This window comes from Rhyacophila brunnea, unplaced genomic scaffold (assembly GCF_057557595.1).
Source record: "Rhyacophila brunnea isolate RB1 unplaced genomic scaffold, BYU_Rbru_1.0 scaffold_24, whole genome shotgun sequence".
Taxonomy (NCBI): Eukaryota; Metazoa; Arthropoda; class Insecta; order Trichoptera; family Rhyacophilidae; genus Rhyacophila; species Rhyacophila brunnea.
The window spans coordinates 8,050,829-8,072,708 of NW_028232904.1; the positions used below are offsets into that span (position 1 = coordinate 8,050,829).

General features: G+C 32.9%; 1 protein-coding gene across 1 annotated transcript in view; it reads right to left on the bottom strand.

Annotated features, from left to right (window-relative positions):
- The window catches only part of Dh44 (corticotropin-releasing diuretic hormone 44), a 311,030-nt gene extending 289,376 nt beyond the window's left edge, over window positions 1-21,654 (bottom strand). The window contains exon 1 of the mRNA XM_085951222.1: window positions 21,250-21,654. The gene's annotated coding sequence lies outside the window, so the exon portion shown is untranslated. The remainder of the gene's footprint in view (window positions 1-21,249) is intronic.
- Between the last annotated feature and the right edge of the window lie 226 nt (window positions 21,655-21,880).

A 21,880-nucleotide genomic window follows, 5' to 3' on the forward strand; every position in this document is an offset into this window, starting at 1 on the left:
TATTGTGTTTCAATCGAAAACAAAAGATCTCTGTTCTCTATTTTCGAGATTGTCCACTATCGGCATTTTGCACGAATTCTACCATGCCTACATCATTGTTCGCAATAACTGTAAACTGTGTACATGCATATTCTGCATGTAGATAGATGCCAAACGAATTAACACTATCAATATCCATATTGAGATCAATTGTTAAATGAATTTGAGTTTATGGGCTGTTTTATAGAGACGCGAATTTATTTTGACAGCAGCTGTCAGTGGTAAATGGTAATACAGAAGGGGGCGTGTTCATAATAAAAGTAGTCTATGGGTAAGGATTCCTTAACTCTATAGTCTATAGTTACCAGATGGTTTTCGGTTACTTACCAATTTTACTGTAAGTACGAATTGTGCATCGGGCTCTTTGTTACTAATGTGTCAAATTATATTAATAAAATATTGAATTATATTTTTTACACGTCATATTTTAACACACATTTTTTTAACAATTTATTTTAGTCGATTTATTTATTCGCACTTTATAATATAAGAGCCGCCGCCCATGATGACTGTCGGTCGGTGCAAAATAAAAACTATTATTAATTATATAGCATTTGGTTTATTAGTATTATAATGTTATTACATGTTATTATGTATAATTATCTGATTATTAATACACAAAAAGATATACCGTAAATATGATAATGTTAATAATATAAATAAGCAGAAACCGATCAGTAAAATATAAAGTCTGGTTTTTTGAGAAAGCAATTTTTTTAAATATTGCGAAATCTGCTGCTACATTTTTGCTAGAATAGTCGATACCGTTTGTTCAGTGTTGTTTTTATTACTCATATGGCCGAAAAAAGTCTAGTCACATAAATGGATAAGTAGTTGTAAATGCGGAAAAAATTTAATGGCGTTGTAACTTAGAGATTAATATTCTTCTTATTTTTAAAATGGGCGACAACTAATTTTGGACCAGCAAAAAAAGTCTGTGAATCGGCGGTTGGGAAAAACTGGCCATAAATGATAGAGCACTTACCCGGTAAATGAAAGATGTGGGTTATTTATTACCTAAATCAATCTGTAAAATACAAAATAAATATATTATACTACCATACGTTCGCAAAATGGACGACTATAATAGATCTAAAATTTTGTTCGTTCATATAGTCGTTAGAAAAAATTCGCTACTCAAGTAGAATTAGCTTTAGTTCAATAATAACAATGATGCAATTATCTAAGCCTAAATAAGGTCAGTTTTCCAAACGGGCACTCCATCAGAGTTTATGAAATGAGATATTTGTTCGATCGTTCTAATCTCTGTATTTAACCAAACACGGTTAAAATAAAAGCACACAAGTCTTCCAGACTTTTGCTGAGAAAAACATTTTAATATAGGTAATGTTATTGAAGTAAAAAAGAGCTTTTTGAGATAAAGAAATTTGACTGTGTGAATTGTATATGCAAAATAATATAATATGTAATAAACAATTTATTGTATGCCTTTCTCACGAAGTCAGCGTTGTATAAAAGCACACAAGTGTTCCAGGCTTTTGGTGATAAAACATTTTAATATATTTGCAAGAAGTAGTTTGACTGTGTGAATTTTGTATTCAAAATAATATAATATGTGATGAACAACTTATTTTATGCCTTTCTCGGCCAAAGTTGGCATTATAAAAAACTGCTGACGGCCTGTGAATCATAAAATAAATGACAATTATATAAATGATATTATTGTGATTGGGTCACACGGATCTGTTGACAGAAATAGTTAATTAATATAGGTCGCATTAAGCATTAGTTTTAGCCTAATACAAAAAGATTTCAAGATGAGCTTTATCGAATTCTCGTGGAGACTGACATATTAAGCGGTTTTGGTTTTGAATCACTGACCTAGGAAGACTAGCGAGATAATTCTCGGAGGCCGATATGGTAGAAGAAGAAGGAGAAAAGAATTAGTTTAGAGTCGAGAGTAGAGAGAGCTGATGCCTCCCACAGTGTTTTATTATCATAAATAATATATTGAATGTAATCCAACTACAACACTAATCGATAAGCCTTACTTAACTAATATAAATTGAATTGGTTCTTAAAATAAATCCCCAAGCCCTGCGTCGTCTATTTAATTTGCACGAGATCTATTGCCTCGAATTATCCGAAAAGTCAACATCTTTTGTATGGGCTTAACTTGTACAATGATCATTCAGAATATTTAGATAATAATAAATTAATTGTAGGCAGTTATTTTCTGTCATTCTTGAGAATTTATCTGAATGTCTTTTTGTTGGTAATGAATTTTATTTGATACTAAGGCTTATTGAACTTTCAAAAATGTTTGACAAAGCAATTAAATTATTATTAATATATTATACGTTATACTTCTTTAGGCGCGTTTGGAAAGTTTGGAAGTTGGCATGTAACATATAATTTATTTTTTCACAAAAAATAAGCTAAGTCGATTAGATTCGAACCACCAATTGTTCGGTTATCAGCCGAACGCACTACCATTACGCCACAGTATGATACTCAAATCGTGATGATTATAAAGTATAATATTATAGTTGAGAATTGTTCCGTTTCCTAGGCAGCGAATATATTATTGTCGGCCATTTGCAACTCCTTACGTAAACAAACTATTAAACGTCATAGTGGCAGTTGTTACTTTAAAAATAAAAACAACGATAAATAATTATTTAATTTAGTAATATAAGTTAACGTGTATAGAAATAAACAAACGGCGTTCTAATAAGCGGTCCTTTTTCTTGAGTGTGTAATTTAACAAGATAATTAAGAGCTAGTCAAAGAATCTAGTTTATCACAAGTTTTGTTTTTGTTTTGTTACGCCAAAGAAGTATAACTCCTAACGCGCATACATAAGTACACACACCGATTTTTAAAAAAATTAAAGTTCTTCTTGTTCATTCCCACGTGGTTGATGATCGTGACTATCCTGAAATTCAGTAAAAATTCTACATCCCTCCCTGTTATCTGCTTCTCTCAATGGAGGGTGAATGCTACCCCCAGTAAGCTCCTTCAAACGGTCGCACTTCTTGCTTTGCCTTCCCTGGAGGCTACCTAAAACTACTAGTCTCTTCAGATTACGTGGTCTAAAAATTATCATCATTTTGTTATGGTACTGCCTACAACCCTTGGCGGGTCTTGACCTCCTTCAAAAATTTCCTGCATCCTGGACATTGCTTTAACCGAGCGTTCTTTAACAGAATTGGAGTGAGGGCCTGATCAGCGGATCCTCTTCTAGATGAGAAGAGGCGTTAGTTACGCTAGCGAGTCGGAGTCAAAGTCTCCGTAAAGTCATATAAAAAAATTAGCTTCTCAATGGATTTAACACACAATATTAATGTCATTAGAAGCAATAATATCTACAGTATGCTGCCTGATTTCCAGGTTGTTCTATTTCAAATTTTTAAGAAAAATGACTTTTAAATGCTATTTTGTTTTATTTCCAGAACTCTGTTTAACCCATTAGTCAGAATATAAAAATTATGAACGCATAAAATAAGTTATTTTTTTATATGCAGAACAGTTTTTAATATATACAGATTGTGCAAATATTTCAATTTGAACTATCAAATTGCTCTCCTGAGAATTTTACAGAAAATGACGTAGAACAACCTGGGAATCTGACAGCGATATATAAAAAAGGACTAAGTGCCACGACGGAAAAAAAAAGATCTAAGTCTCATCACACATATTACGGCACTTAGTGCCTTTTTTTTTTAAATAATCACGCTGCCTCTTACACCCAAGAATAACTATGATCAAAGCTGTAATATATGTTTTGTCACAATATATTGTATTTAGGATGCGTATATAGCCAATAGGCTATGGTACATAAAATATTTCTGCAGGCTCTTTAAATTTTCGGGTACTTAGTGCCTATTTTATCTGATGTATTCAATGCGGATGACGAAACCTAACAAAATCTTATTCTTAAATCGCAAAGTGTATTAGATATTACGCGACGTCATATGCTCCGTCTGTCGGCAGATAATATTGATATAATTGAAAAAAAAACGTAATTACTTTACACATGTATTCATTTTCGTGAAGTTGATTTATTAAATAACTTTCAAATAAAAATAATATTTTTAAAAAGAACACTTGTTCCAATTTTGAATGGGGAAAGTTTTTTCATATATTTTAAAATACCTGTAGGTTCTTGCAAAATTTGATTTATAATGTTTCTTGGCTCTCTCTCTTGTTGTCTGAAATAGTTTTCTTTTATGAAAAAGTATTTACACAGTTTGTAGAGATGTGAGATGAACATTCAAATTTATAGAATGTATCTACTTTCAAAAAAATACCTACTATCAAGTACAGTGAAGTATATTTTTAGGATGTTGCTAATGGTAAGAATAATATTATATTATAGTTTAAATTCAAGTTAATAATATACACATCGAGAGTTGTAAGCCAATAATGCTCGTTATAGTGAAAATTAGATATGTATAGGGCATTGGCGAAGGGTAAAGGTAGCCTGTTAAGATCCACCATAAATATTGCACACTAAACTTTGTCAGTCATACGTATTTGTTTGCATTGAAATAAGACTACAATTTACATAGTATTATGATGTTGGTATTTTTTAAAATTCAATTAAACCCTGCGAAACCGAGCCATAATAGATAGTCAAAAAACACTCGTCTATCAATAAAATATCTAAAATTATGCAATTAAATCATAAATGCATATTTTATAGATTTTATCTATTATAATTTGGTTTAGGCACGGCTTTTTTTTCCGACCATGTCCGATCCTAATAGGATCATATGGGCCTCCACAGAGTAGAGGTTTGTATTAACAGATTTTTGTTTTTTACGAGAAATGGATGTCAGCCACTTGCTCAACCTATTAGGTCCATACCCTGACTCACACACAAATTAAAAAACAATATGTGTACTTGCCAGACCCAGGATTCGAACCTGAGACCCACGGCGTGATAGTCCAACGCTTATGCCGCGCGGCCACCGTGGATGTCAACGGCTTAATGAATTTAAAAAATGAACCAAAAATATGTATTCTTAATCCAACGAAAACAAATAAGTATGAATGAAGAAGTGTGCACAATTTTGTCTTATCGACTAAAATAAACATTTTTTTTTTGAATTATTAATAACCATGCATTTTTGCATTTTCGTAAAAGGTGGTTGTTATTATTTTTGAACGATCACAAACACCCAGGCTTTGAGAAAAACACATACATATTGTGTTCTCACCGGGAATCTAACCCAGAACTCTCGGATAGAAGGCCATCACCTTATGCACTGCACCACGAGAGCCGCCTATACCAAAATTGTTATGGATTGGTTTCGGGTTTAATTGAATTTTAAAAACCAACTAACACCATAATATGTAAATTGTAGTCTTATTTCAATGCAATCAAATACGTATGATTGACAAAGTTTAGTATGAACTATTTATGGCAGATCTTAACAGACTACCTCTACCCTTCGCCACTGGTACCTACAATATATAATAATATGGTTCTGTGGCTAAAAATAATTGAGAAAAAATATCTCTTATGGTATTATAGAATACCATGGCATTATAAAATAAATATGATGTTGAAAGTTAACTGGCTCTTCGTGGGTTTTCAAAGGATATAGAACATATGTATAAATACATCTTATTTGCTAACTTCCAGCCAATAAACTTTTTTAATAAAACAAGAGACGGTATGCAGTCAGTAAATACTATTACGGCTTGTTTCCTGTTTGCGCTAATTTTAACAATACGCAAAAGATTTCTACATCGTAAAGTTATACAAAAGTATTCCACAATAAGAAGATATTTCACATTTTGAAGAAACGCAAGAAAAACTCAGTTACACCTCTATCAAAGCCCGTTTGATCTCTGAAATTATTCAGGCTCGATTTCTTTCATGTTGCCATATGAAATTTTTCCATAAAATATTTCCGATTTTATTTCAATTTTAGACAATTCTTTGTGGAGAGTTTTCTTCATATTAATATCAAATTTATTATTCATAAATAGAAGTGTTGTAATCAAAAAGAGAGTTGAAGTACAAATAAAGGAGTCATTTTAAATATTCCTGTACTAAAATACTTCATATCGATAACGGTATTTCCCAAGGCCTGAACAAAAACGATGCATAAGTGCGAGTGAGAAAGTATTCGGCACCCATATAATCTCTGCGACACGCGCTAAAGTAAGATAAAAGGTTTACAGATGTGGGAGATGGTTTGCTACGGTGTCGCCGCCAAATCTTCGTTTATTGCTTAACTAAGCGTCGATAACTGTGTTGCGAAAATTGCTATTTTTGTGTTAAACATAAAATCAGTGGTAAATATTTTTAGTTAATTAAGTAGAAAAGATAGTTCTGTGTGTTGTATCAAAATGTGGTAGCCATACTGATAAGCAAGAAGATGGTATTACGTTTCATAGGTAAGTTGATACATGGTCGTGATAATTTATTTGTATATTATTTTGTATTTTAATATCAAGTGACCTAGTGTTTCTTTAAAATAACCTAAATTATGGATATCTTTACCTAATGGTTGCATTTTGACCGCTTAAAAATACTATATAACGTAAAAAAATAGAAAATTATACTTTATTTCTGAGCGTCTAGTGCGAGCACTTTGGGCGAGCACTAGCGAAATGGTCTATGGTCTCAAACATGTGTATACCAATGCGTTCAAACACAAATGCCCACAAACCAAACGCACGGCACGCAGCTTTATTTAGCAATGCAATGGGTGGCGTTTAGATGTATCTATAGTTTAAGGTATTTCCTATTGAATATATGTATTTGTGAAGTATAAGAAAAAACAGAAGTATCTACCAATAAATATATCTGTGGGAGTCATCACTGTGGGAGTCATTGTATGGTGGATGAAGAAGTCTAGATTTGGTGGTTGTTCCGATGGATGGAGGAGCGAGTTTTATTTGCAGCGTAAACTGTTGTACAAGAGTATGTTACAGTAGTTATGTTACAATACTTATGATACTGTTCCGAGGTCCGAATCTCGGTAGAATGTGATGTTGTGCGGAGTGATACAGAGATTGAGATACTAACAGACCGGTAATTTATATTCGAGTGAAATGTCCAGTGAATTATGATCCGCTATTTATTGACGTACTCAATATCTTGAAAAGAATATTTAGGAAATTTTTAGGTGGTTTTAGATTTAGGAGATATTGATGTTTACAAATACCTAGTATATTTTATAGTGTTAACTGTCAATTCTTAATGGAACTGCATTGTATTATTTGATTAATTATTTGTAATAAAATATTTTTTTTTTAGTTACAAATAATTAATCAAAACATACCTAGTAGTTGAACTATCGAGTACTTTCTTCTTTCAATCACGTTTCAATAAATTTACATATATGTATTATGAAGTGTTCTTAGATGTATGTGTCCCACTGGCAATTTCACTTAACTGCCTAGATGCTCAGCGTAGGTCAAAATGGAGCTTTTATGGAATTTTCAGAGCATAACCCTGGGCATTCCTTAAACGTTGTAGATAATCTATTTATATTATTTTGAAGCCTTATTATCCTTTATATTTATTTTAAACATTAAAATTTGATGAGTGCATAAAGTATTTTTATTACATATAATATTTTATGTAATAAAAATACTTGATGCACTCATCAAATGTTTAAAATAAATATAAAGGATAATAAGGCTTCAAAATTATATAAATAGATTATCTACAACGTTTAAGGTATGTCCAGGATCATGCTTTGAAAATACCATAAAAGCTCCATTTTGATATATGCTGAGCATGTGGGCCCTTACTTTTATACTAAGCAATTTCTTTACCTTTATCCCGAAGGAAGTAAAAACAAATTACAATGTTGATCACTGTTTCAACAAATTATATTTCTTCATTATAGTATAAGCAGTCTTTAGTAGATAAACATTAAAGAATTAGGCACAGGTAATTATTATTCCATCATGAAATTTTCGCTACTAGGGCTAAGGTTACTAATGATTATACAAACGATGTCGCTTGACGAAAAATTACAGTCCTCTTGAACCTTTCATGTTAATAATTAATACATTTTGTTTCTCCTCTTTCAATACCGAATATATCGGTATTGTCTCATTTTTAAAACCGATATTTCTGTATCTAAAAATACTGGAATACGGGTATTACAATCCCTAGTTATTAGTCGATATCATCATCAACAGGGATCAGGGCTTGCGCAGACAGAGAGCGGTCAGGCGGTCTGCGTTCCGCGTTCGGAGTTCTGCGTTCTTTGTATTGTATGGACTTCATACTGAATGGGTACACAGCCGGCGGTCAGACCGCGCCGGTCAATTGGAACGCTAGCGTTCTAGAGTTCTATTCCCGGAATTACAAAGAACGCCGTACCTCCCGTCCAGTCTCGTCATAGGAATTTGAGCAGTCACACAACATAGAGCGAAACCACACGGGGGAGTGAGTACGCAACAGCGATGCTTTCTCACTTCTACTCGCAGTCGGAATATAGCGGTCTCGCATTATGCAGCGCCTGTGTCACTACAACGTTTGTAAACAAATGGAACGCTTATTGTTGACCGCCACCTGTCTGCTGTCCCTGAACGCTAGCGGTCAACGGTCGGTTGAACGCAGAACTCCGACCGCTCTCTGTCTGCGCAAGCCCTCAATCCACTGCTCTGTTCACTCTTATATTATCCATCTTTATGATTTCATCTATCCACCAGGTTTATAGTGTCCCTGTGGTCGTCCAGTGCCACTTGGGTATCTCTCTTTGACGGCATTGTCCAAACACTCCAAACCATCGCCATTTCATCTGCTTAGCGACTTCTGTCACGTCACATACTCGTGTCTGCTTCCTTACTCATAAATTTACTTTGTAGCAGGGCTCGAAATGGAACGGAACGTACCGGAGCGCCGTTTCGGCTCGTGAAACTTGTACAATTATCGCTCCGTCTCGTGGAAAAAATATATTGATCGTCTGAGCTAGATAGGCCATAGAATAGAAAATCTGACACACTTATTTTTATAAAATACACATACGATTTGATGACTATGTAAATATCTTCAGAAAATTTGTCGAGCGCTCCGGTTCGTAAACTTTTCCATTTCGAGCGCTGTGTAGGTGGATTCGCTGCCAAGGTCTGTGAGTTTGGATTTGTTACCCGACCAATCAGGGTTACGTTTGCTTCACATTAATACTGTTTTGACCGTACGGCAAAAAATCGAACGGTCAAAATCCGAATCGACAACAATTTCTTCACGCCACTAAAAGAATGTCGCCTTTCGGTTTTTTGCCGTACGGTCAAAACCGTATAATGTGAAAGGAGCCCATGTAAATTGTACGTAAAATATTTCACCATGGCACAGTTCGCCGTGAGCTCTCTATCGGAAAGAGATGACCGTATACTATACGGTCTCCAATGTTATTAGATTCAATATTAACATTAATTCAATTTTCATAGTTGATTTTGGCGAAATTCATGAATTCAAGAATGAAAACCTAACGTAACCTAACAACTAATCCAATATATTGGCTATTTTTAATTTTTTTTTGCAGCTGGCTTCCTGTAAACTGACAAGAACCGTGTTTTATTTAGACATGTTAGTACTATACGACCCAAAGAGGTTGGTCAGTTTTCAATATATGGCCATATATATCCGATACAACATTTCACTGTGAAGTGTGATACGACGAACTGTATACGTACAAGTTTTCAGACACGGATAACTACAGGATGCAAACCACATCCTCTGAGAATGATTGAGAATGTGCACTGAAAGGGAAAAGATGCTCAACTAACTGTTAGGCCCATCGGACCATCTGACCTGGTCAATATAAAGGCCAATAAAATACTAACCATTTGCGGCCTTATTACGGACGTGAAGATTTCTTCACAAAGTGTAGTATGAACCAGGGCTCGAAATGGAACGGAACGCACCGGAGCGCCGTTCCGGCTCGTGAAATTTGTAAAATTGTCGCTCCGTCTCGTAGAAAAAATATGTTGACCGTCTGAGCTAGATAGGCCATAGAATAGAAAATCTGACAAACTTATTTTCATAAAATACACATACCTACGATTTGATGACTATGTAAATATCTTCAGAAAATTTGTCGAGCACTCCGGTTCGTAAACTTTTCCATTTCGAGCGCTGGTATGAACGTATAGTTCTAGCTTTGTTTCTACATATTATTATATTTAAATTAATTAGAATCATTTATTTTTGTTAATTCTCCGTGCTCTGGGCACTTTTTATTAAATTAAGTAAAATGAATAAAAGAAAGAGGTGCTCTATAACCTGTATTAAAATGTGTAAATTAGTTAGAATAATTTATGTTTATGAATTCTCCGTGCTCGTCTCTTCCATGGGCACTTTCATTAAATAAAGCGTCAGTAAACTCAGTCAAAGCACACTTGAGTACGTGTCGACCCCAGACTTAGGCATCTGCTCTTAAGACATTCCCAGGCGTAAACAACTGCTGATGCTTCACACCAAACGTAGGGCCTCGTGATACTTTTGATAAAGACCGAGGGTAGTGTGGAATGGGTTGTCATGGAGGGAACTATTAGTTGTTTATTTTGTAGTATTTCCGCATTATCCTCAACATGCACATTTTCATGCCGCGTTGCGTCACTTGAAAGTTTTGAAATTCTCTTAGAAGAGTCCACATTATTTCGCACTTCACTTTCGCAGATGAAACGCGCATCCACAATTGGTAATATTTGACGACATTTGGCGAACTTTGTGTATCTTGCATTTTATAGCCTCACCGTCATTGAGTCATAAATCGAAAAGCCATGATCTATGATCTAAGGCGACTGAATTTCACATTTATATCGTATCAATATGTTATATGATAGTGTCCATGTGACACCACCAATATTATTAAATCCGCAGATCGTTTACAAAGGAATAGAACTTTCAAATATTATTTTGCTAAAGTTTTTAAAAAAAGAACTTTTTTCAGCGGGAAATGGGAAATATTTTCGCTGTGCAATCACGGAGTAACTTAAAAAATTACAAATGCGAGATTTACGGTTTTTTGTAAGTAATAAAAGTGTTTTTTTTTTTAGAAGTAAAACAACTTTTCCCGTGATTTATTAAGTATAACTTCTCTATTTTGAGAACATTACTTCTACTAGGGCCTAGGTGCTTTGTTTTTTTTTTGTTCACTTCGAGTTTATTAATATTGTTTTATGTTTCTGTTAAAAATAAGTTTTGTTTTTTCAGTTTTATGGTTCTTTGTAAATGTTTTCTGTTAAGTAATTTTTATTCGTATTGAAAATGACAAGGTACCTTCTTCGTAAAAGCAATTGCGGTGAAAGTGAGTGAGTAATAAAAAAAAATCCTCGATGAAAAATGTCTCCCTTTTCTCCTTCCAGTAAGTGACCTAACCAGAACTGTAGGGACACCTATTTTTGAAGGTTCGATTTGACATTCAAATACAATTTGATACCTTAACGCCGCAGGTAATAAAACACGTCCACCGAATCTACTATCAAAGATGTAGGTACATGGGCCCCACAAGGGGGGGGGGCTGACAGGGCTCTAGCCTGGGGGCCCGGGCTGAGGAAGGGCTCGGCGTGGCGAACCGACCAGATAAGTGAGATTAACACAGATCACAAATTTGCTCTAATAGTAAAAAAAAGTCGCCTGCGGCGCTATTTTATACTAATAATTGAAACTATTTGGTTGTACGATGCAATTTTTTACTGTGTGCCGATTCTCAACAACTCCATCATTCAAATGGATGTACTCGTACATATTAAAAATATAAAAAATCGCTAAAAATACAACATTTGGATAACGCTACGGCAGCGCGTCACACTGACTTTACCCTTAGCGATAGGTAGGAGGGCCCGCTTCAGGATGTGGGGGCCACGTATAGGTATATAATATTTGCAATTTTTGTCTTAATAATAATATGGTGTCTCTTAGCAACACATGATATGCCTACTCCCACTGGTGACTGGACGTTACTGATTTGAACATTGTTGAATGACAGCTCTGCGAAATCGGTATCGATATTATTAAGAGCATACATAAGTGAAACGGAAAATAATTTTCAACAGTATGAGGAATGAAATTTCGCAGTCGTCACCAATCGGAGACTGACAGTCGAGGTGTGAGCACGTCAATTTGTTTTGTGATGGCGTCGGAGAAATATATTCTTAAATCGTGTAAATAAGACTAAAAATCGTTCCGCATGTACTTGAAAAAGAAAACATGTCATGTTATTATTATTATTACATTATTATTATGAATATAATAATAAACATAACATTAAAAGGACGCATGTTGAATTTTTATGACAAATTATATTTCGTTCGCCTCGTGTCATTTCCACAATCCGCGCATCGCATAGTCACGATCTTTTTAGACCATGCCTCAGCTGAAGTATAATAGTCTTAAATAAACAAAAATCTATTAATACTATAGACCGAGGGTACAAACTTGATGGAATTTAAATTTAAATTCCAATGTATTAAAGTGTTGTACTATTCCATTTGAGTCGTTTTCGGCATCTTCAGGCATCTTCAGGCATTATGTAGGATATGAATATTGAATGTATTATTATTGATTGTTATCTAATGATCTATTATTAGGGCTTTGACGATTTATATGCCTATTGATTGCATTATCAGTGATAAGATAGGGGTTTTTTTTACAAACACTTCAACTGTTACAACATAATTTGTTTGTTATATTTTTTATTGTGATCCTTGGCTTAATAGGTAGGTGATAAAGTTTTTACTTACTTTATTGTATTCATTTATATAAAAGTTATAATTAGCTGTGTTTGTTGTCAGTAGAGTTGGGTTTCGGGAATTTCCCGACGGGAATTCTCGAGAAATATTCGAGATTTTCCCCAATTTCGAGAATTGAAATTTTTAACATTTCGGGAAATCCCGGATCTCGAGAATCTTTTCTCGGGATTCGGGATTTCTTTATTATCAAATATTAATTGAAAAAACGATTTTCTATAATATGTTAAAAGTGGACAGAAAACACAAAACGCTGAAAGATTGATCGTGGCATTTAACACAATTAAGCCAACGTCAACTCAAAATGAGTGCAACTTTTGTAACATCAGGGAATCCCGAGAAAAGATTCTCGAATTCCGGGATTTCTTTTTTATCAAATATTAATTGAAAAAACGATGTTCTATATGTAAAAAGTGGACAGAAAACACAAAACGTTCAAAGACTGATCGGGGCATTTAACACAATTAAGCCAACGTCAACTCAAAATGAGCGCAACTTTTGACGCAATGTTTTGACTTTTTTTTGTTTTCCCACTTCTATTTTGTTTTGTCTTTTTCAAAAATCATATTTTTTTCGAATTTGTCTGTTTTCACACTGATTTTAGGATTTTTACACATTTTTTTAATTTCCCGATATCTCGAAAATTCTCGAGAACTCTTTTCTGGAAATCCCGAATCTCGAGATTGAGATTTTCTCGAGGAATACCCAACTCTAGTTGTCAGTGTGTATTTACCATTGGTGAGTGCGCATAGTGCCTGAAGATGCCGAAAGGCGAAACCCGGGTTGCAAAAAAAAACAACTCAAATGGAATGGTACAACACTTAAATCCATTAGAATTTAAACATAACTCTATTAGAAATGCGCATCTTTGTTAGATAATATAAGATTGAAAATATAATTATAATTACATTTTATTGCTAGTTTAAACTGTTTTAAATATTCTGACATACAGCCACTGAAAATACTAAGTATAGCAAAATATTTTATTCACAAAATTAAGAAATAGAGACCATCAGTTGTTTGTTCTCCCAAGGTGCAGAACCAACCTGCAACTGGTAATGCCAATTGGGAGGGCGATAACTATGTTCAACGAAATTGCTTCGGGTTTTGATATATTCCACCTACGTAAGAATGAGTTTAGGTGGACGTTGTTTTATAAATACTTAAAATAGGGTCTGCTTAACTCATCCGGTGTACTTTCTTGTACCTATCTAATTTATCTACTGATCTATCTCTTTTTTTATGTAATACTGTTTTATATTTCTTTGTTTCTAAATGTCACGTTATGAACGTCTTAAACTTATAATTTTTAATGTCCACAATATGTTAAAAAATAAATAAATTGAAACCAAACCTGAACCAAAAATGAGATTGTAATAATATAACATAGGATTCGTAAAATAAAATAGTCAAAAGGATTATTGTTGAAGTAATATTTTATTTGTTTGTTTAACTTTGGAGCTATTCAACTGAAGAAATTTTATTATAAATCTCGAGCACTTTGACAAGTTTGTAATTAGTTTTGCTTTAGTAATTTAAACGATCGTAAGCTTATAAATCAAATTGGCCGAATATTCACAGATATCGATTCCAAAAATAATATGCATTGTTTAATTACAACACGTATGAATATAATTTCTCAAACTAATCTTTGGTGGCAAAGTGGGACAGGCTGCTATATATAACGGGGCCATTTATTTTTTTCCTCAAAATGGGAAAATATATACTAATTTATAGGTTATAGTATATATATATAAACGAGCATGTAAATATATTTGTACCCATGTTTTAGTTTAATTTTAATATTGTTAAGGTTGTAGTATTTAAATGTTCCAAGTAGGGATTCGAATCCCGGGATCCCGAGCTATTTTCGATACTTATGAATCCCGGGATTGGTAAACAAGATCCCGAAACTTTCGGGATTGATTTTTTTATCAATTTTTATGGAAAATAAAATAAAAACGAAAATATAACAGAAAAAATATTTTTAATAACAAATAACTACATTAGAAATAAACTGAGTTTGAATGAAGATTGATTTATACCAATATGTAAGTTGCCGATTCATTTTATTTTTTTCACATAAATTTATAAAAAAGAGAAAGATTGGAAAAAAAACAATACTTAGCCACTATAAACAGAGTAATTCCACCATGATCTCATACGTTTAACGGCAGTTTCATATTTGGCTGACTAATTTGATTTATGAAGCGGAAAGGCCATAAGTACACCATGATTTGCTTTACTATTTTAAATCTCGCTAACCCATTAATTAAGTCTTTACTATCAGAAACAGCAATCTCATATTAAATTCACATTATTATTTATATTACAATATTATTTACTCCATTAAACTTATGTATTTCCAAGATTGAACGTATACATTATTAACAATAAATATCTTAAATTATACTAGATTTATTTTTGACCGATTTTATCAATGTTATTTGTAAATATAAAAATTTTATATTAGCAATGGAAAAAAATGCCAATCCCGGGATTGTCAAATTGTAATCCCGAAATCCCGGGATCAGAATTTTGGCTCGGAATTGGATTCCCTAGTACCAAGGTTAGCTTTAGAATAATTACCCTGTATAATCATAGTTTTATCGTCACTGTATTTTATTTGTATGACTTTTGTTTGTTCAATACAGTAAGCTCATAACATCTAGGACTTTTATTTAATCCATTCAACATCCCAATCTTTCATAGCGGGCTTTTGCAGCTATTTCCACGTTTTGTGAAAAACTTGCTGGCGCTCAACCAGCATTCTAAGGCTGGCACAGGGGTCAATAATTCATACAGACACTCATTCCGGTCTCATATTGAGTCCGGGAGCCCACTCCATGGTAATTAATTCCAAGGGTGGGTTTCACTGTGATGAACAGAGCACGTTCTCACTACATGAGGAAGCAGTCTCAGCTCTACATCGTATAGGATCATGCCGAAGGTAGGCAACTCATGGTAAATATGTTGGCAAAGGGTAGGTGTTTGAGAAGGTTCAAGTCTCTATTGTTACATTTATTTATATAGTAATTATGTGTATTCAAGAAAATGCATATTTTTTCATAGTTTTTATTTATTTATGAAAGGAACAATAATGAACAAGTGAAAACAAATAATTTATAAATATATTTTCTGAAGACCAAATTTATATTTGCTTTTGATTTCAAGTAAAAATGAAATTCTTGCCAGGACATCTTAAAATCTAACTAACCACCATGTTCGATCCTAATAAGATCATATGGGCCTCCACAGAGTGGAGGTTTCTATTAAGAGTATACTTCAGTGAAACGGTAAATAATTTTCAACTATAGGTGCGACGAAATTTCGGACTCGCTGCCAGTCGGAGAGCGAAAGTCGAGCTGTGAACACGTCAATTTGTTTTGTAATGGCGTCGGGGGTATTAATTCTTAAATCGTGTAAAGATGACTGAAAAACGTTACACATTTACTTGAAAAAGAAAACATGTCAATGAATATATTATTATTATTACTAATAGAACAATAAACATAACATTAAATGGACGCATGTTGAATTTTTATGACAAATTATGTTTTGTTCTGCACGCGTAGTTTGCACAATCTTCTTGTCACGTAGTCACGATAGTTTTAGACCGTGCCCCAGCTTAGCAGATTTTGTTTTTACGATAAATGAATGCCACTTGTTCAAAAAACAATATGTGTACTTGCCAGACCCAGGTTTCGAACCTGGGACCCACGACGTTTAAACTACGCGGCCATCGTGAGTGGCAATTTGATATAATGTAGCTATTATTCAAAAATACACACAATATTAATTATATTTTCACGAGAAGGTGAGATAATCTCAGAAATTTTGTAAACTGGAATTACGCTCCAGTGCGCTCCGTTTTAATTCGAGCTCTGTATTATTGAGAATTTAATATGGAAGGAGGTTACCAAAAGTATAAAAATTAATGAATACAAATTTGAAATGGTGAAGGTATGTGACTATTTATTATTAGAAATAATAATAGCATATGGCATCAATTTATACGAAATACAATTTAGTGAATTTTAAGCCACGTATTAGAATGTTTCTTCTTTTTCTGTCGAAGGTTGGCGACTAACTTGCAGTACATCTCCCTATCCTGGACCTTTTGTATCAGGTTGCTAATAGCTTGAATATTGAGTCATTTACAAAGGTTTGGTAGCAGGGAACTCAGAAATAATGGAAACTGAAATACACAACGGGTAAGGCGATAGCAGGTAACCGACTCGAGTAAGGATGAATCCGGGTTAAACTTACACACGTGTCTAGAATATGTTTAATGTCGAATACTGAAAACTGCTCTCGGTTTATGCATTCACGCTCATTTAATGTTGGTGTATTACACACACTATTGCACGTGCATAATGCGTGCTTCATTTTCGTAGGACACTCACACATTCAAAAGCCTGCGTCACCATGCGGCGTATTGAATATAGCCTATCGGTATTCTATTTATTATCTGTTCTGTGAGTATGCACTTTCAAATCACTCAATTCCTTTCAACAATAGAATTATTATCCATACCTGTATACCAGTGGCGTGCGTCCGCTTCAATATTATATAAATAATAACGAAATTATATTATATGCGGCGTATTGAATATAGCCTATTGGTATTCTATTTATTATCTGTTCTGTGTTTGGTAGCCAAGATCTATTTCTAATTATGCTTCTGCTGCCCTCTACGTAAGAAGTTACTTCTAATTGCAAATAATATGGCCTAAGTAGAAACCTTTTATAAATGCTTAATGGTAGATATAAATTATCATCTCTTATTGATTTGTTTTAAAACCTCATCGTTGGTAAAGTTATCGGTATATTGTCGATATGGTAACCGGGCCATTTAGAGCATGATAAAATAGACTTAAAATCATGGCCCCCATAAGGGGGGGGATGACAGGGCTCTAGCCTAGGGGCATAGGAGGGGCCCAGAGTGGAGGCTCGACCAGCTAAGTAAGATTAATACACATCTCAAATTTACTCTAATAGTAAAAAAACTCGCCTGCGGCGCTACTTTACTTTGCAGCTGTTAAATATTTTAAATATGTGGATGCGCATTGCAATTTGATTTGATGTGATGATTGATGTACTTAAATGATAATTATTTTGTAGAATTTGGAAAACTGGAAAACACTGCTATAGAGCATCATACTGCCATTAACCTTTGCTTTAGGTAGGTGGGCCCGACAAAGATCCTGGCCTGGGGGCCCGATTCAGAATGTGGGGGATATGCATACAATTATATAACAGAATATGAAGAAGCAGGACAGTGACAAAACAGAACAGCTTTTGGAAAAATAAAATATTCATTTTGTCGTACCATTGGTCGTACCTACTCGTATCTATTTATTAATTAAATCTTAAATTTATAGGAAAATTATATATAATCACTTCATGTTGGCCATTCACCGTAAAAACTTCAATTTATCTGCTTGATAATCATGCACAACTCTACAGAATTAATAAACTCATTATTTCGTTGTACCTAGTCACCCGAGCATTTTAAACATAAAAGATTGATTAAGACGAGATATACCTAGCTTACCGGCAACACTGACTTGAGTCCCGTTTAATTGAGGCTTTCCAGCGATTAGGAATGAAGAAATTATATAATTTGATTTTGACGGTGTATTGAAAACCTGTGTCGTTAAAAATCTGTACAACATAAATGGAGATACGACATTTTAAATGTGAAATATTATATTTTTTCTAAAAGGTCATACTTAGTTCTATTTATCGCTGTTCTGTTTTATCACCGTTCTGTTTCTTCATGTTCTGTTATATCATATGGAACCCGTCGATATAGCCACAACTCAAAAGGCTCCAGCCTTCTTATTGTATGTTCATTTAACGTCCAGGCTTTGACTTAGTAGACCAGTATGGGGTATGATGTAGCACTTGATTGCCTTCCATCGAGTGCCCAGACCAAAGCCTCGATTACAGAAGATATGTATATTTTTTGTGCTTTTTGCCATCTCATTCCTGATGTTAAAAGCTCATTGTCTGAGCTTTTTAGTTTTTGTAAACTTTTTAAGCTTAACTTTCGTGTGTTTAGGCTTCTTTCATATACAAGAAGTATACATTTGTATCGTTAACAATATAATGTAGTTATACTTTATAACACATGGCTAAAAATTTAATATTTAAGCCAAGTCCATTTTGTACAAAACTAGGTTATTAAAGTATTATACAAGGGGTCAACAAACACAGAAAAAAATATTTTTTTTATTTAAATATTTAACCTTAAATCCCCGATCTCTAATATTGTGTTTTTAGATCCTTATAAATTTTATGTATTTTTTTATGTAATTCCCCCTTCGTCACAAAATAATCATTACATTATATCAGATCACCTCCCCCCTAGAGCGTGACGTCATATATGGACAGCCTCCAAGAGGTTTGTAATACTGAGAGACTTGAAAAAAAAACAGAATGTCCAAATATATTTTAATCTGTAGTTTGTAGTTATCACGAGAATACAATATTATGACCAAATACATTTTTAATATAGTTATTGAGACTTTTATATCTGTAAATAATGTAATATGTAGATACCCTAAAATTACCTAAAATTTAAATCGTTATTATTTCTTAACCGGCCGACGGGAGTTTACCAAATTATTTTAATTAAATTATTGTACTGACAAGGTAACATGATGCAAACTTTAAAATAGCTATTCGATATAATGTAGAACAATAGAATACGAACGTCGTGTATTGGGGAATAGCTCATCGAAAAAAAGGAATTTCAACATTTAAAAAAAATATTGATTCTCTAACAGCCAATAGTTTAATGAAAAGAATTAAACTATTTTACATTATTTAACATTTTTTTTAATTTTGTAATTGAGATTGTTAAAACTGCTTGTAAAGGTTTATCGGTAATGCTTGATCGTAAAGAGTTTGTATTTATATTCATAATTGAAAATGTTTGTTCACATTGTAGGTTGATCCAAAAATAATTACAAGATAAAAAGAACTTTTTATATACAACGTTTTTAAATTTTCTGTTGAAACATATAAACTTGACTTGACTTGACTAGCTTAAACGATCAAAAAAATATGTTTGATAGAAATAATACTGAAATGTTGTTTTGATACTCATATTGATTTCAGTAACGCACGTATATATTAATAATTTCCTAGCAACTAATAATAGTGGATTAGATTACGGATGTCTTCTGAAATAACTTTTCATAAAAAACAGAATTAACTGAAAATGAATTAAATTCTGCTTAAAGATGGCTAAACGTATTAAAAAATGCATTGGAATCGTGTTCTGATATATTTTAAAACTTTCAAACGTCTAGCTAGTCGGGAAGTTAATTAAAAATCGATTGTAAGATTTGTACCAGACAAATAAGAATACGACCTAATAAAAACGTTGTAATAACCAAATTTTTTCGAACAGAATCTTTAAGATGTTCGAATTTGTCCGAAATAAGAGTTTTGTAAAATTTTTAGATTTCTTCTAGACGGTGAAATTCATGTATATTCAAATTTTATTTTTAAAAAGTGCGTTAAAATGTAGAAAAAAGTGAACTTTTTTTCAGATATACGATTAATGCTTGCGGGCCCTAGAGAAATACTTGGCGGGCCATAGTTAGCCCAGGCTTGCATTATGATGGTGTCTATCATGTAATGGACGTATTTATTAGAAAGAATTGATTTTATATATTAAGTACAAGGACACAGGGTAAATTAGTAATATTTTTACTAAATGATATTATTTACTTCTTTTTTTTCTCTTATTATAATAATGGCGTATTGATCAACCATTGTTATTCCATTTATAAAAGTAATTCAAATTTTTATTATATAATTCTTAAACAATATTAAAATAGTCGAATAAAATGTTATATAATATCTTTTGTGTCAGTTTTTGTGTAAAAAATAGATACAGTAAAAAATTCCAATCAAAATAAAATAAAATGTTTTTTAATCTAAAATCCAACATATATATTTTTTTATATTATTGAAAATATATTGTGATATAATACGCCTATCTCGCAATGGTAGGTATATATTTAATTCATCGTACCATTTATCGTAAACGCCAATTTTTTGAAAAACATTTTTTTAAATCAATCAATTCTCTATGAAATCGCCAATATTTTTGAATAAACCACCTAAATTCATAGGATAATATTGAATTAAAGAAACAATTATTTTCATGCCACTTCTTAAGTATCCTAAGTGACATTATTTATTTGCCAATGTTTTGAATTTTTCATAAATTTTAAATTGGAAAATATTCCCCAAAATTAATTGTAATTTGAAACACAAAAAATGTTTTTTTAATATTTCGATATTGTAGAACTAAAATCTAATTAGGTATAGTTTCGTAATTTTTAAATTTCGCTTTCCAGCACATTTTATGGTGTGGCGTTTAGGATAGTTTAGAAATTGAATATATGAATATTCTAAAGATAAATTTATTTATAATAAACCTGAAATAAAAAATAGCACTTTAAATTACTGTATATAATAATATATTGATTCTTACCTTTTCTGGAGCTTCTTTCTCGAGAATTGCACAAGTGTTACAGCGTCGAATAAACTTTCAAGAATTTAGAAAATCAATCAAACAATAATAAAACGTCCAATAAATATAAACCGCTAATAATTTCGTGATATTATTTAAAATTTCATAAAAGTTTACTGGTAATTTAAATTTCAAACTTCGAACATTCGAGCTTTTTACTTAGCCAAATTCAAAACTTCGAACAGAATTTTCTCTGTCCAAATTTTCTGTTTTAAAATTCGAACTCTTACGACTAGTTCATGGGCTGTTCCTTTTATGAATGAATAACTATTTGAGTTTATCTATCTGATTTTAAATTTCGAACGTTTCAGATGCGGCCGCGTTCTAAATTCGAAGTCCGCGCGCTTATCGCAGCTTCGGTTTATTGGGAGGCTCTGTCGAGACGCGACCAATTTATACGCTCCCCGAAAGCTGTTGAATACGAACCAGGGTTGGCACACAAATCATCCCTAATCAAGATTTTTTTTTTATTATACTATTGAACATTGAATCAGAAAATGTATCTTTCTTGTTAGATTATTAGCATAAGCGCCCATCATAGTGAAATAAAAAGAGCGGTTAAGTCGCGGAAGGAGGAAAAAAAGCTTGGTTA